General features: G+C 58.2%; 1 protein-coding gene across 7 annotated transcripts in view; it reads left to right on the forward strand.

Moving 5' to 3' along the window:
- The window catches only part of MEF2D (myocyte enhancer factor 2D), a 94,118-nt gene that overhangs the window by 16,733 nt on the left and 62,465 nt on the right, over positions 1-14,920 (forward strand). For 2 of the 7 annotated variants that reach the window (XM_048289087.1, XM_048289096.1), the window contains exon 1: positions 1,858-1,941. The exons of 2 other annotated variants lie outside the window; for them this stretch is intronic. The gene's annotated coding sequence lies outside the window, so the exon portion shown is untranslated. Of the gene's footprint in view, positions 1-1,857; positions 1,942-2,264; positions 2,383-14,920 lie in introns of those variants that run through there. 3 more of the 7 variants (XM_048289088.1, XM_048289091.1, XM_048289090.1) reach the window with 2 other exon arrangements.

Genomic DNA, 14,920 nt, shown 5'->3' on the forward strand with positions numbered 1-14,920 from the left:
TTTCCACGCACCAGGAGCCTCCCACACCCAGCGTGTTGCAAAACAACCCCCTCAGCTGAGTCACTGGCATTGGGGAACCTCTTCCTGCCCTCCCGGCCTGGGATGGGGCTCAGGGCAGAGCTGGCCATGACGAACAGCCGTGAAGGGAGCACGCCCCAGCCCCATGCCCTGTCACCCCAGGCCCTTGGGGAGAACACTGGGTGTTTTGGGCTTGTACAGTGCCCTGTGTCGTGGAGGCCAGTGCAGGGGGACCACGTGCTGCTGCATTAATGGCTACAGGCATCATCTGGGTGAAAACACCTGTCCCCATGCCCGGCAGCTCCCCTGTGCTGGTTTTGTGCTCCAGTGACACTGGGAGTGCTCATATTCCTGGTGTTTCAGCTGAATGTGACCCAACAGGGCTGGGACATCCCTGTCACTGGCCCCTAGTCTCCCTTGAGCTGGGACGGTGGCTTTGTATGTGACAGAGCCATCACTCGGTATTCCTGTCTTACGGGGCGCTGGAGTTGCACCAGACTCGTGCCAGCTCCGTGTCACCAGTACGGAAGGGGGGTTGCATTCTGCCAGTCAGGGGGAACCATGAAACATCTACCGTGGAGGCTCTGATCCCTGGCACCAGTATTTTTTTGCTAGGAGCAGTCCCACACCAGCCTGATTTTTATTTTACTGCATTGAGCGGCACGTGGGAGCCTGCCCAGGCCCTCCATGCCACACACGTTCCTGGGAAAGGAAAGCCTGTGCCCCCTGCTGACCCCCAGCCCTGCCATATGGCTCTGCTCCAGCATTCCCAGTGGTGGGAGAGCTCATCCAGTGAGATCACCAGCCCCCACCATGCCACTCAGTGCAGACCTGGGGTGTAGATGGGTAGTCTGCATCCCTCCAGCCCTAAGGATGCTTGTGCCCACTGCTGACACTGCTCTGAGGCTGTGGAGAAGTGGCACTGGACATGGTGGTGAGACAGGAACAGAACCAGTTACTCAACCCCCTAAAAACCAGATTCCTGCCCCAATTCACAGCCCCAAACTGTCCTGGCACGGAGGTGGGCATCACTGTTTGACCTGTTGGATTTCTCGCGGGTAGCACAAAGCGATTTATCTGGGTTGCGGCTACTGGAGGAGCTGCGAATGTAGTACCCAGGCTTGGAGCAGGGTCCCGGTGCTGCGGCCCTGCTGCCGAGGAGCGCAGGGAGCCCAGGGCTGGTGCCATGTGCTCGGCTGAGGATCTGGCGCTGTGGGAAGGGCCGGGGCAGGGCCGGGAGCCCGGGGAGCCCACTGCAGTGAGGCCGGCAGGGGCAGGAGCAGCCCCGGGGCTGTGTCCGGGCACACGGGACAGCATCGCACCCACCAGGGCTCTGTGCTGGTGCCTCCGACTGCCGGAGCCAGCATCCTGGCAGCAGAACTGGGACCTTCACCGGCAGCTGATGTCACCTGTGCAGCTTTAGGGACACTTGGACCCCACTGACCCACTGTCCTGAGCCCGACCCCCCATGGAAGCTGGGGCAGAACCCACCATGCTCCCATCACCCCGGGGCGGCTGCTCCGGCCGCGGGGCTGGGCTGGACACTCCTGCCCACCCTGGGGAACACGAGTGGAGCCAGGCCGGGCCCTGAGGGTGAGAGAGGGGAGGTCCGGGCTCAGCGCACCCCCCTCTCCCCCCCACCCCCCCCCCCGCCGGCTAGTGTTCCCCCTCCCCTGTTCACCGCACCCCCGGGCCTGGCTCGGCTGCCGGCTCAGCCCCGGTAGGCCCCGGTTCCCCCCCGGCTCAGCCTCCCTTGGCCCCGGTCCCACCCCGTCCCCCCCGGCCCCGCTCGCTCCCCCCCGCCGCGGCCATTGGCCGCCCGCGCCGCCGCCGCCGCCCCTGACGCTGGGCCGGGCCCGGCCATGGTCGCTCCCCGCCGGCTCCGCCGCAGCCCCGGCAGCGGCCGGTCCGCGCCCCGCTCAGGTGGGTCCCTCCCGCTCTCGCGCTTCTTCGCTGTCGGTTTTTTTTTTTTCCTCCTTCTAATTGTTATTTTTAATTATTTTTGATTTCTTTTAACGTTTCGCGATTCTGGCGCTACTTCCGAGAACGCCCCCCCCACCCCCCCTTCCCCGGGCGGCCTCAGGGGGGGCGCGGAGCCCCGCTCCGCCCGGCTGTGTTTGGGGTGGGGGGAGCGGAGGGACCCCCCCGACCCCCGCGCCGCACGGAGCCGCCCCGAGGCGCGGGGATGGGCGGGGGCGGGAGCAGCGGCGGCGGCGGCAGCGGCACATCCTCCCCCCGCGCCCCCCTCCTCCCTCCTCCCCCCTCGGCTTCAAAACAAACCGTCACCAAAATGGTGCAGAGGTGAAGGAGGGAGCGGGAGGAAGGGGAAGAGGTGGCGGCTCGGCCTGGGCGCTGCGGGGACAGGTGAGGGGGGCGCGGGACACGGGGGGACTCGGGACACGGGGGGACGCGGGACACGGGGGGGATGCGGGTGCCGGGTGCGGCACACGGGGATGGTCCCGCTGGGTGCTGCCGATGGGGTGGGGGCGGCACTGGAGGTGCCCACCCCGCTCCGGGGCAGTGGGCAACGTCCCCGTGGGACCCCCGTGGTGGCAGACCACGAGCCCACCGCGACACTGCGTCCACCCCCGAATGGGACCCGCTGCGGCCTGGCGGGACCCAGGGAGAAGCAGGGCCCAGTGGATTTCGGGGGCTGGGGAGTGCCCTCCTTGGCAGGACATAGGGTGATGACATCGGGGCTGTGGGGGGACCCGCCGGCGAGGCTTCGGGTGCCGGTGGCGGCTGCGGTTTGATTGGCAAGAGCAGATTTTGGGAGAGCCGGCGGTAAATCGAGTCCCGGAGCGCCCATGCCTTGGCCGTGCGCCGGCTCCGGAGCCGACAGCTGGGATTGTTTGTCCGGGGGAGGCTCAGCGCCTCAGCTCCATCCGACAGCGGCTGGAGCAGGGTATCGTGGTGGGGCCAAACCGCGTCACTACTGCCACGGCCTCCCCGGGGTGTCGAGCTCTTCCTTGGCCAGAGGGACCGGCGATGCTGAGCAGGGATGCGGTGACAGGGCATCCAGCATCTGCGGCTGTTCGGCATCTGCGACGCCGGTTTGCCCGCAGCTTATCCCTTTCCTGCAGCTCCCAAACCCCTTTGGCTTTGTCGTTGGTTTTTATTTTTTTTATTTCTTTTCCTTTTCTCCCCTCACGCACAAGAGCAGCGCACGGTCAGTGATACACGCGCGTGTGCCACACACGCAGCTCTTCCCCCTGCACGCGTGGAGCCCCACGGTACCCCCAGCTCTGCATAGCCATCAGCTGGGCTGTCGCCCCCTCTTCATCCTCCACAAGTGTCGGAGCTGCCACACGGTTTTGGCTGGTGACTCCCCCGTGCTGCGGGCAGGGGTCTGGGCAGGGACAGAGACACCTGTGCTGGATCAAATTCCACTGGCACTTCAGCTCAGCACCTCTGCCTGCCCCCATGCCAGGAAGGTCTGATCCTGTCCCTCCAAAGTCCCTTCTCCCGCAGTGGCTGTGCATGAATTTTTGGGCTGGTGTTGCTTCACCAAGGTGGGTGTTCTCAAACCACTGTCCCAGGACAGCCAGCCTGAAATCTTGCTGCCGTTGGGGACGGGGCCGTGCCAGCCTCAGCGTGATGGGGATGCTCATCAGGCCAGGGGTGCAGGTTTTGGGTGCAGGTAAGGGTTATTCTGGGTACATTCTTTCCTTCCCTGAGCCGATTTGGTGCTGGTGGCCCTGGCCTGGGAGCACCGAGCTGCCCCTGTCCCTTTGGAGCTCAAAGCGCGCTGCTTGCCCTGCCCTCAGGATCATTGCCATGGGCTCCTGAAGGTCACGGACCTCTGGATGGGCCTCATGGCTTCTCCTTTCCACCCCCACCACCTTGCCCTTCAGCCCCTGCAGTTGTCACGGCTTTGCCAAGCCGAGGCATCTGCACTTGTGCTGGCTCGGAGCAGGTGGCCAATGTCCCCGCAGCGGTGGGGGCCACTGCTCGGGTTTCACTGGTGCCTCTGCCACAGCAGGGATTTAACGTGCTCATGTTGAAGGGGCATTAGCTCCCATGTCAGGTGGCTCGGGGCTTCTTCCACTCCTGCCTGGGCTCTTCCCCGGCTCAAACCAGCGTGGGGGCTCCTCATGCCGAGCAGTCACGTCCCTGTGTGTGCTCAGTCCTGCTGGGGGGCTCTTGGGACCTTGAGAAGTGCTGGCTTTGTCAGTAGGTGACCTTGGGCATGTCCCTTTTCTTCCCCATGCTTTGGTGGTGTTCTCAGAATGGGAGAGGTGGTTAATGTGTTTAATCCCCCCCTCCTCACTGCTAAGGGGCTCCTGGCTCCTCTTGGGAAGTGCAGCTGCAGAGCTGGAAAGGGCTGTTGCTATTTCTTGCTGTCCCTGAGCGGGCAGGGCGGAGGCATGGACGGTGCTGGAGTCACCCGGGGTGGATTTTTCCCAGGCTGCCAAGTGAAACAAGTGGGGTCTGAGTCTCATTTAATGCTGCAGCCCTTTACTGTGACTGGCAACATAAAGGAGCCTAAATATGGTCATAAACCGCATCCACTTCAAGGTCCCTTCGTGCTGCCAGGGCAGCCTCACGGCGGCTTTGTGAGAGGGAGAACAAAGCCGAAAGTGTCGGACGAAAAGTATGGGAGTGGGACCCAGCTGCCGCGGTGCTGGCGCGTGCCGGGAACTGGTGCCGGCAGCTGCCTGGCAGGGAGGTGTTAATGCTGGTGCAGGCCCTGGCTCACGAAGGAAGGATGGATGTGAGGGTGGGAGGAGATGCTGCCTGGCACATCCCGAAGGAACAGGAGGGCTTCAGCCAGGTGTGGAGGGCTCAGCTACAGGCTATGCGTCTGGCACCCTGGGCGAGTCATTTGAACCTAAAAAAGCATCTGTGGTGAGGGGCAGAAATTGCTTTTCCCTCTTTTTTTCCAAGCCAGGGTGCTTCCCAGGGTCAGGTTGGCATCGCCTGGAGTGTGCTGGGAGGAACCCGCCATGGGGTGCTGCGTGGCATCTCTGCTCTGTGATGGATTGCAGGGAGGTGGCCGTTTTGGGAATGAAGGGGAAAGAGGGAGAGGGGTGTGGGTTGCTGACATTGACTCTGCTCCCCCGGACCACTGCTGCCTCGCTGGGTGCCCCCGACAGTGGTGGTGAGATGCCATGTGGAGCTGTGCTGGTGTGAGCTGGCCTGGAAGGTGGTGCCTGAGGCTCAGGAAGTGAGCAGGCAGCATCCCATTAAATCCTGTTAATACCTCGGAGTGCACACGGAGGTTACCCAAGCCATGGCGAGCTGCATGGGCGGCCATGGGGCTGCCGTGTTGGTGCTGTGCCGGACTTCCCCATCTGCAACCAGAGCTAAAAATATCCCCCTGCCTCACCCCGCCGCCGTCCCATCTGTTCGGAGGGTGAACTCCTCAGGCCAGGGGCTCTTTCTTATTTTTATCGCTATTTTGGCAGTTCCTGGAGGCTGAGCTGTCCCGAGTTCAGAGGTGACTCTATTGCAGATGACAGTCCTGCTCCCGGGAAGGTTTGGCTCTGCCGTTGAGCCCGACGCGGTGTGCAGAAAGCAAGTGAGGAGGAGGAGGGGGAGGAGGAGGAAGGCTGGGGAGGCACGGAAATGTGTGGCCATGCTGGTGCCATGGGGTGAGTGCTGGGTGCCCCTGGCTGTGCTTGCCCTCCGTGTGCCAGCAGGACTGTGGGGTGCATCACCCCCTTGCAGCCCCCCAACACTGTCTGGGACTTCACCACTCGATGTGACTCTCAGGGGTTCGGTTTTGTTTTTTCCTTTCCTTTTTTCCTCTAATTAGAGATGCTTTCAATAAAAAGCTGAAATTTGTTAATCACTTTGTTTGATCAGAGCTCAGGCAGTGCTGAAGACCTCTAGGTTTTTCCCTCTGCCTGTGTGAGCTGCAGTTTGCTTTTGCTTTCAAGATGGATCTCGCCGTCTGCCTGCCAGCAGCTCTGCCTCCCCGGATCTGTCGGTTTGCATCTTGCACTCCACTTTGCTTTGCTTGTGGTTCTTCTTTAATTTTTCCTTTCCCCTCACTCTTGGTGTCTCCCTGTTGTAGCTCCCCACTGCTTGCAAAACAGACAGGAACCTGCATCCTTTAAAAAATCCTAAAAAAAGTACCCATGTGGAGAGCAAGGGTTTGATAAATACTCCAATTTGGAGTGATTTATTTTGGGGGGTGGGGTCTAGGTTTGCTTTCTCTTAAATGGGGGCTCAAAAGATGGGGGAGTTGGGTCTCTGAGTTGCATGGGAAGAGTTTTTTTGGGAAACGTGGCCTGTTTTCGCATGGGTCATGACAAGGCTGGGGGCACACAGCAGCTGCTCCATGATACCCAGGCTGCTTCTGAGCTATAGGGGAGCACCACCCCTATATAAAAGGGGGCAATGAGATGAGGTGCATGCATGCATGGTGGGTCCTTGCTGCCACCATCCGTGTCACCTGGAAGGGCCTGGTCACGGTGAGATGTCCTGGTTGTGGTTGACTGCTGGAATGCTGGAACAGCTGTTGGGGCCTGTTCCCAATGCTGAGTACTGCCATGGTGCCCAGTGGACTTTAAATAGCTTCGTGCCCCTCCAGTGCCCAGCGGAGCGGGCATGCAGTGCTGCTCTTTCGCTGCCAAACGCGAAGCCCGAGTGGCCGGAGTGGTGCCGGGCGGGTGTCCTGGTGTGCGCGGTGAGGACAAGCTGGAAGGGCGGGATGGTGCCTGTGCTGGGATGTGTCAGGCTCCAGCCACCACCCAGGAGCCACTGCACTGTCCCATCCCGAAGCAGCCGGACCGGACCGTGCCGGGGCCGCACGTTTCCCTCCGTGCCGAGCAGGACACGTAGGGTTTCCCAACGTGCAATTAGCCTTTGGTTTTCCCGGAGGCGGCACACGGCCCTGCCCGTGGCTGCGCATGGAGGGGGTTGGCAGCACCCGTGGCCCGACCCTCCTTGCTTCCATTGACCAGCGCTAGCTGGAATGCAGAGGTGGGGAGCTGAGCCCCTGCCATCTGTGCTGGCTGTGCCCTCCCAGCCCGGTCCTGCTGGCACAATGGCTCAAGGTCAAAGCCATGCACAGTGGCTTTGGGCTGCTGCTGGGCAGGAGCCGGCGCAGGGTGGAAGAGCTCCCACCTCCTGTCCTGAGTCACTGGTGGTTGGGGTTGGAAAGGGGGTAATTAAATGACCTATTTCTGGGCAGGGAGGAAGAGGAGGAGGAGGAGGAATCGTTTCTCTTTCCAGAGCTTCAAACAGCTTCCAGCAAGCGTCCGGCACAAACCCCAAACCGCTTCCAGGAGGAGGTGCCTGCAGCCCCCCCAGCTGGGGTGCTTGGGGCACGGAGGGGGGGCTGGGGGCTGTGGGGAAGGGTGACCTCCCACTGCAGCACTGCTGTTGCATCAGCCTTTTTTTTTGGAAGGAGGCAGGACAAATCCATGGCTCACGAATTTTTTTTTTACCTTTTTTTCCATCCCCAAAAAGTAGTAATGAGATTTGGGAAGCAGCACCTGCCTGCGGGGCCAGGTCCCTGACCTGAGCCCACCCCAGGGCTGCCAAGGGATCATTTTAGGATTCCTAGTGGGATTCCTCCTTCTCCTCTCTCCTCCTCTTGCCATAGGGGGTTATCAGCATCTCGTGCGTGATGGATCCTGCAGCTCACGGCCCCAGGGGTGCTGGGGCTGTGGGTCTGGGGGTACCTGCTCTGGAGGATGTGGTGGAGCTTCAGGTGCAAGGTGTTATTGATGGATATAAGCAGTGGTTATAAATAGCCCTGCTTGGAAGTTTTCATCTTCCTTTTTAAATGGAAGTGCCTTTTGGAACAAAGTGACTTTCCTCCATCCTTTTCGAAAGCACCTTTTTTCTTTCCTTATTTTGAAGATGAATTTTTTCTTTTTACTCTTAAATTTTTTCCTTTCCAATTATTGGAAGACTTCAGGGAAAAATTGCTAGGCACCATACCCAGGAACACGTCCCATGTGGTGCAGGCGGGGAAAATATGTGGGGTCGGATTTGTTTGGTTTGGTTTTCGTTAGAAAAGAAATTGAGAATGGAAAATGTTCATGGCATCGGTGAGAATTTTCTGTCAAAGCAGACAGAATTTGGAGGGCTGAAAAAAACGGAGTTTGCTTAAACCTGCTGCATCAAGTGTAAAAAAACCCCATAAGTTAAATAAATTAAATTAATTGGATAAAGAACTTCTGTTCAGTAAAAAACTGGCAACGTTTCTGGGTTTCTGTCTGGAATTTTTCAGTTGTAAAACCTGAAATCCTCCCCCACCCCTAGCAGTAACCTTGAGACATGGTGCCGGAGCAGGAGTTTCCACTGGCAGGGAAGAAAAAAATTACAATAAAGAATGTGGACAAATTATTTTGACCGACCAGCCTTTTTTTATTTTGCACAGACAGTCACCGAGACCGTCCTGCCCCGCAGCCGCTGTGCTCAGTGCTGGGAGCAGGAGATAAACTTCTGTGATGAGGGGCTGGGGCAGGGAATGGCAGGGATCGGGCTCCAGGCGTGGGTGCTCTCGGTCCGTGGTGACATCCATGGGGAAGGACCTTCTGCAAGTTTGGGACAGCCAAGAAATGGGTGGTTTTCACCCATTTTGGGTATACGGAGGCATAGAGTGGCTGTGTGTTTGTGTAACTGTAGGTGAGGGCTGAGCTGTCGTGCTTTGTCTAAATCTCGTGATAAATGTCCCCGTGGAGCTGGTACCCACAGGCTTCTTGCTGGCATCCGAGTGAGCTGCCAGCCCTGGGAGGAACAGCCTGCTTTGTCCGAATGCCAGTGGCTGGGAATGGTGTCCATCCCTGGGCTGCGGTGTCCTGTGGCACCTGTGACACCTCGTCTGGGTGGGGACCCTGGTGCCGCTCAGCTCGATGATGGGTGGCAGGTTGGAGTGGCTGAAGACCCCACAGCTTGTTAAAATCCCGGTGTTGCTGGAGCCTGGCTCTGCCACAAGCACCCTCCTCCTGCTGGGAACTGTGTGTGGATTTTTGGCCTTTAAAATTCCCCTGCAGGGAGCTCTGGCTTTGGCTCTGTCGGACATGGAGCCTGGCATGCGGTGCTTGGACTGGTTCAGAACTTGCTGGAAGAACCATGGGGGAAAGGAAAGCGTTTGTGTGTCACCAAGCGTCTCTGGTGCAGGCACCACTGCGGAGGTCATGGAGGTGAAGAGGTGCCTCCAGGCACAGTTACCACACTCATGGAATGGTTTAGGTGGGAAGGGACCTTAAAAATCATCTCATTCCAACCCTTGGGTTTATCCCAGGGGATAAACCACATGTTCCCTGGAGACATGTCTGCCCCTAGGAAAACCCTGCGATAGTAGCAGATTTATTTCAATAACTGGAACAGGATGTGGAAGGGTTGGGTGAAGGCAGGGCTTACTTGGACGTGGGCATGGGGCAGCTTTCCATCTAGTATTCCAGTGAGGAGCAGCACTTGGGATCACATGGACAGCGTGTGCATGCCAGCTCTCCTCTGAGAGCATGGACCAGCGTGGGGGCTCCTGGGAAGGGCGCAGGGGGTTGGGATGCAGCCAAAGTCAGGCCTCATCTCCAGCCTCGTCCCTTGGGTGATGTTTTCCCAGAGAGCTCCATGTGCCACTGGCCATCTCGCTTTGCAGGACTTAGGAGGATTCGCCGCCCCATCTTCAGGGTTTTAGGCACAGGGATCGATCACAGATCCATTCTCAACCTTCCCTGACTCGGCATGGCCGTCCTTCCCACGCACCGGCAACGAGCCGCCGGGAAAACTAGCACCTCTCGGCTTGTTCGTTCAAAAATATCCCCAGCCCTGCGTGGATGCCGCTGCCAAGATGGGGAGCGGAGCCGGCGCTACCTCTTAGCAGAAATCTGTCGCCTCGCTCGGCGGTGGGGAGGCTGGGAGAGAGGCTGGGATCTGTGGAGCGCTGAGCCCCAGCGCTTTCGAAAATAGAAGCAGAACAAATGGTTGGAGCAAGATGCTGGTGGCGAAGGCAGCCAAGGCTCTTCCCGCGGCAGCTGGTGGCTGCTTCTTGCTCCTGCATCAATCCTCTCCCCAGAGCTGGCATTTCCTTGCGGGGGGGAGAGGTGAACATCTGGCTCTTGGGGCGGCCTGGGGCGCGGCAATGCTTTATGGGGTTTGGTGTGACCCCCCTGGGGTTTTGATACGGTTGAGCTTTGACTGAGCTGTGAGCATGGCAGGGCAGGAGGGGATTCAGTCCGTGTGCGTCGGGTGTGAGATAAGGAGACGGGGAGTCGGGTGGCGCCAGTTCCCGAAGGGACTTTGTCCCAAAACAAGGGCACAGGTGCCGGCTTGAGCTGCAGGCACAGCGTGGCAGCAGGTGCTGACCTGGTGTGTCAGACAGCTGAGCACGGAGCTGCTGTGCCGTCCGCCTGCTCCCACGGGACGGGTGGGGGTCCCGGTGGGGTGAGTTCCTGGTTGCTCCTGGGGGCCGTAGGGGTCGTGGGAGCTGCATTCGGGTGCTGCTGGGGAAAGGCCAAGGGCTGGGTTCCTCGCCCCCTGCTTCCCCACAGGCACTGCTCCCGAGGGGATGAAGCCGCCTGTCCTCGCGCCGGCCACTGGCAGCCGGGAGAGGAAAATGGTGAGCCCAGCTCTCAACACAGATTCAGAGAGTTTGGAAAAATCCTGTTAGTTGCCCTCAGGTCTTTCAGCTTTAGGGCGAGATGTGAGTGTGTGCTTTAGCAAGCAGGATTTCACACCTGCCCTTGTGCTGGAGAGAGCTGCTCCAACTGGACGAGGTGGAAGTGGGAAGGTTGGGAAGATGCTTTCCTTATGGGAAGATGTTCTTGCCTTGTCCTTTCCAGTGGAGAGGACCAGCCACTGAGAGCTCAGCATCCGCCTGGGTGACCTTCAGCGCCTTTGCTGCTTTGCATGTCCTCTCCCCTGCCAGCCGCACTTGCACCGAGCATTGGGGTCTTTTTGTTATGCAAATGCAGCTTTGGTTTTAGCTTCTCAGAGATAAATACCTCTGAGGCTAAATCTGGAGCTCGGGGCACTGCTGAAAGCACTTGATGGCCCAAGGCCTGACAGGTCAGATGCTGAAGGTGGTAGTTTGGGGGTTTGGCTCCTCTTCAGGCACTGAAACAAAACACTCGAAATAGTTTTTCCACTGGGGTTATACAAGATTTTTTGCAGCGAGGAAGGAGCGTGTTGAGTCCTGGTGGGGGGTCCTTGGCACCCGCTGCCACCCCGCACCTGGAGTTCCCACTTCTGCAGTGATGTGCCGTGGTTTTATTTAGGTATTTAGAGCTCAGGAGACCCTTTTGTCCCAGCCTCACGCTGCCCTTTGAGGATCCCCACTGAGCCGTGCCCAGGCCCGGTACAGGACTGAGACAGTGATGTCTCAGCACCCCTGACACTGGCCACCTGGGTTTTGCGGTCAGGATTTGTCTCCCACCCCTCAAAGAGGCCGAGGGGTGCAGGCTGCATGGCCAGAGGACGCGGTGCCGGGTGCCGCACACCAGACCGGAGCTTTTTCTCACCTCCCCACTCGCGTGTGGTGTGGACCTGGCATCCCCCGGGGCAGCGTGGCTTCCTTTGGGACCCCATGAGTCCCTAAGAGCCCATTGCTCTTGTGATGGGGTCATGGGCTGTTGGTCTGGGTTTGGGCAGAGGTGTTTGTGTATGATCTTATTTTTATTTGTGCGTCTTTCGGAAATTTTTCGTCACAGCAGGTGCTGGTTCAGTGCCCGGCGATGGGGCGGGAAGGGGTGTGAGCGGGGTGGAAACGTGGCTAAAACTGGTTTGGCTTCTGTTCATGCAGTTTTGCTATTTCTGTGCCACAGGAGAGCTTGAGGTCCCTAGGGTCTGAAGCTGTGGTTCATCCCTCCTGTGGGGTCACAGGTCACCTACCAGCCTGAAAACTCACAGACACCAGCCCAGGGGCTCTCTAGGGCTGAACCAGGGTAGTGCGACGTTAAGAACACCCAGAGGTATCTCATGCCCTTGCAGAAACACCGGCAGCGGTGGGTTTTATTCCAGCTGGGAGCTGGACAGGAACTCAGGGTCTCCCACATCCTGCTTGCCGTGGGATACCATGAGGACCTGCTATGGGCAAAGCAGGTGGAGAGGAAAGGCGGTAGGAAATAGAGGTAAAAAGGGGAGGGCAGCTCTTTCGGAGCTGCTTCTTAGCAAAGTTTTGACACCGGCTGGGTGCTGAGCTGTGGTGGGCTGGGCTAAGGCCACCCCAAAATAGGGTGCTCCTGCTCAGGGCTGCCTCAGGTTCCACAAGGTTTGCTGGGGGATTTAGGACTTGTCGCTGTGTCCTGGCAGGGTGGCAGCCTGCATCCCCCAAAGCCCTGCAGGGTCTGGAGCATCCATGCCCAGGGAAGCTGCTGCCCAAACGATGCCCCAAAGTAGGTACTCTGGCTGAGGGACAGGAGCAGGTCCCCATTCCAGGGAAGAGAAGGCTCCAGATAAACCTTAGAGCCCTCATCAGTGCCTAAAGGGCTCCAAGAGACCTGGAGACAACTTTGGACAAGGGTCTGGAGTGACATGACAAGGGGGGAATGGCTTCACACTGACAGAGGGCAGGGTTAGGTGGGATATTGGGAAGAATTTTCTCCCTCTGAGGATGGTAAGGCCCTGGCACAGGTGGCCTAGGTTGCCCCATCCCTGGAAGTGCCAAAGGCCAGGTTGGACAGGGCTTGGAGCAACCTGGTCTAGTGGAAGGTGTCCCTGCCCATGGCAGGGGCTGGAATGAGACCATCTTTAAGGTCCCTTCCAACCAAAACCATTCCATGATCCATGATCCCCTGCATCCCTTCAGCTGTGACACAGCCCTGCGCCTCCAGTCTCTGTTGCCCAAGCCAAGGTGCTGCCTTGGTTCTTTCTTTCTTTTTTTTAATTCTTTTTTCCCTAAATGCATTACCAGTGCAGCTCATCCATATTTCCACCACCTTCTCCCTCCTGTTCTCGCGCTGAAGTCTATAATGCTGAAATTATAGCATCCCCCTTGTCACCATGGCAACACTCAGGGATGTATTTAAAAAAAAAAAAAGGACCAGAAGCCCTCCAAGGATTATGACTTCAGTGAGGGATCAGGCTGGAGGGGAATCTGGGTCACGGCTGGAGCAGGCTTTTCTTCCAGCCTGTCTTCAGTAATTCCCCTTTCAGCGCCCAGGGCCGCGTCAGGGCAGGGCAGAGCAGAGCTGGCACCCGTGGGTGCCCTCGAGGGGGTCCAGCTGCCCTGGGAGGTGCTGCCTCGCTCTATACGAGATTGCTTACTGCCCATGTACACTCTGGGAAAGAGCACCCTCTGCAAGCTCAGATTCCCACCCAAAATCCAGGCGTTTTAACGGAGCCTTTTTGATTCCCAAACGCGTGGTGCCTGCAGGAGTGCCAGAGCCTCGCTCCCCCTCCACCCCACTTCGTGCAGTGCAAGTTTTCTCTCTCATCCCCCAAAATAAACAGGACTTTTTTATATTTTTTTTTTACTCCTCTTCTTCTTTTTATTTTTTTTCCCTCCCTTTTTCCACACCCCCAGAGCCGCTGTTGCTGGTGGCAGGGAGCCCAGACTCTGTAGGAACTCAGCAATGCTGCGAATCCAAGCCCCGGCTGCCCTCTCAGTTTCGCAATCCTTGGGAAGGGGGGAGAGAAGGAATAAAATGGGAGGGGATTTTTTTTCTTTATTAGAGATTTATAGACTTTCCCACCAGTAGGGACAAGGAGCTGGAGCCGAGCGGCCAATTTCCTACAGTAAGTTTCCAACACTGCTCCTCTCTGGCCTCTGCAAAACCCTCTGCAGCCTCGCCTATGGTGGGTTGGGTTGGTTAAATTTTTGGAAAACCATCGGAAATGCTGGCGGGGGGGTTGGCAGGGTGAGGGGCTGCTGATGCGGGGGGCGGTGGTGTGGCTCAGTGGGCCGGCACCTCCCATGGGTTAGGTGATGCTAAGGGCTGGGAAAAATCAGCTCAGGTGGTGTTTTTGAGCTGTTAAAGCCTTTTTTCTACCTGTTTTTTGGTCGTATGTGAACCCTTTGGCTTGGGCTTCGTGGTGGTGCCGTGACAGCCGCTCACGGCTGCTGGTCCCTCCAGCTTGCCAGGCTCGGTGCTTCTGGGGCACGTTCCCTGCCGTCCTCATCCCCCTCAGCCATTTGGCCTCTCGAGGTTTGTGGTCCATTTATTTTTAGGTAATTGCAGTGTCCGGGCGCTGGAGAGGCCGCTCAGTACCGCGCAGCCGGACAAGGGAGGGGTTTGTTGGCCAGTGTATTTTAAGCAGTTGGTTTCTTACAGGCGAGAGCTTCCCAGCTCCTTGCACTGGTGTGGAGGGGCCCAGCCAATGCCACGGTGGCTCCTGTCCTCACAGATGCCACTGTACCTGTGCCTGGTGCTGGGTATGGGGCAGCGTGCGAGGGTTCAGCTCCTGGCCCTTCTCTGCACCCTCGTGCAGGATCTGACCCTCTGCCAGTGCTCCTGCTGGAGGAAAAAATCCTCCCTTGAGCTGTGCCTGGATGAGATCTGAGTGCTGGCAGCTCTGCTCCCAGTATCCAGTGATTAATGGGATTAAATTGGTGCCCCTAGTGAGGTTTTTTTATTTTGCATCTGGTTTTCTCAAGACTTTTTAAGCGGGGGGAGGCCAGGGCCATGTCGCACTGAGATCTGATTAGATAAGGGAGAGCTGCCTGTGAACAAAATTCCTACCGGATAATTATTTATACCTCCATGTGCGTCACTAATAAACATCTGGATCTGCTCCAAACATCTTCATTTGATTTGTTTTGTAGTCTCTCAACAGGGATGTTTCTCAGCTCTGCACCTCCCTCTTGTCGTGTAGCTTTGGAGGACTTGGCTGAAATGAGGGGTTGGTTTGAGCAGTTGCCCCACTGCTCATGGGACAATCCCGTCCCCCAGCACCAGCCTTGCTTGCCCATTCCCCCCCAGGCATTAGCACTCTTGGGGCTGGTTTAGCAAATTCCCACTCCTGGATTCCCGTGATGGGGTGACAGTCACGTTGCCCTTTC

The sequence above is a fragment of the Corvus hawaiiensis genome, chromosome 29, assembly GCF_020740725.1.
Source record: "Corvus hawaiiensis isolate bCorHaw1 chromosome 29, bCorHaw1.pri.cur, whole genome shotgun sequence".
In the NCBI taxonomy this organism is placed as follows: domain Eukaryota; kingdom Metazoa; phylum Chordata; class Aves; order Passeriformes; family Corvidae; genus Corvus; species Corvus hawaiiensis.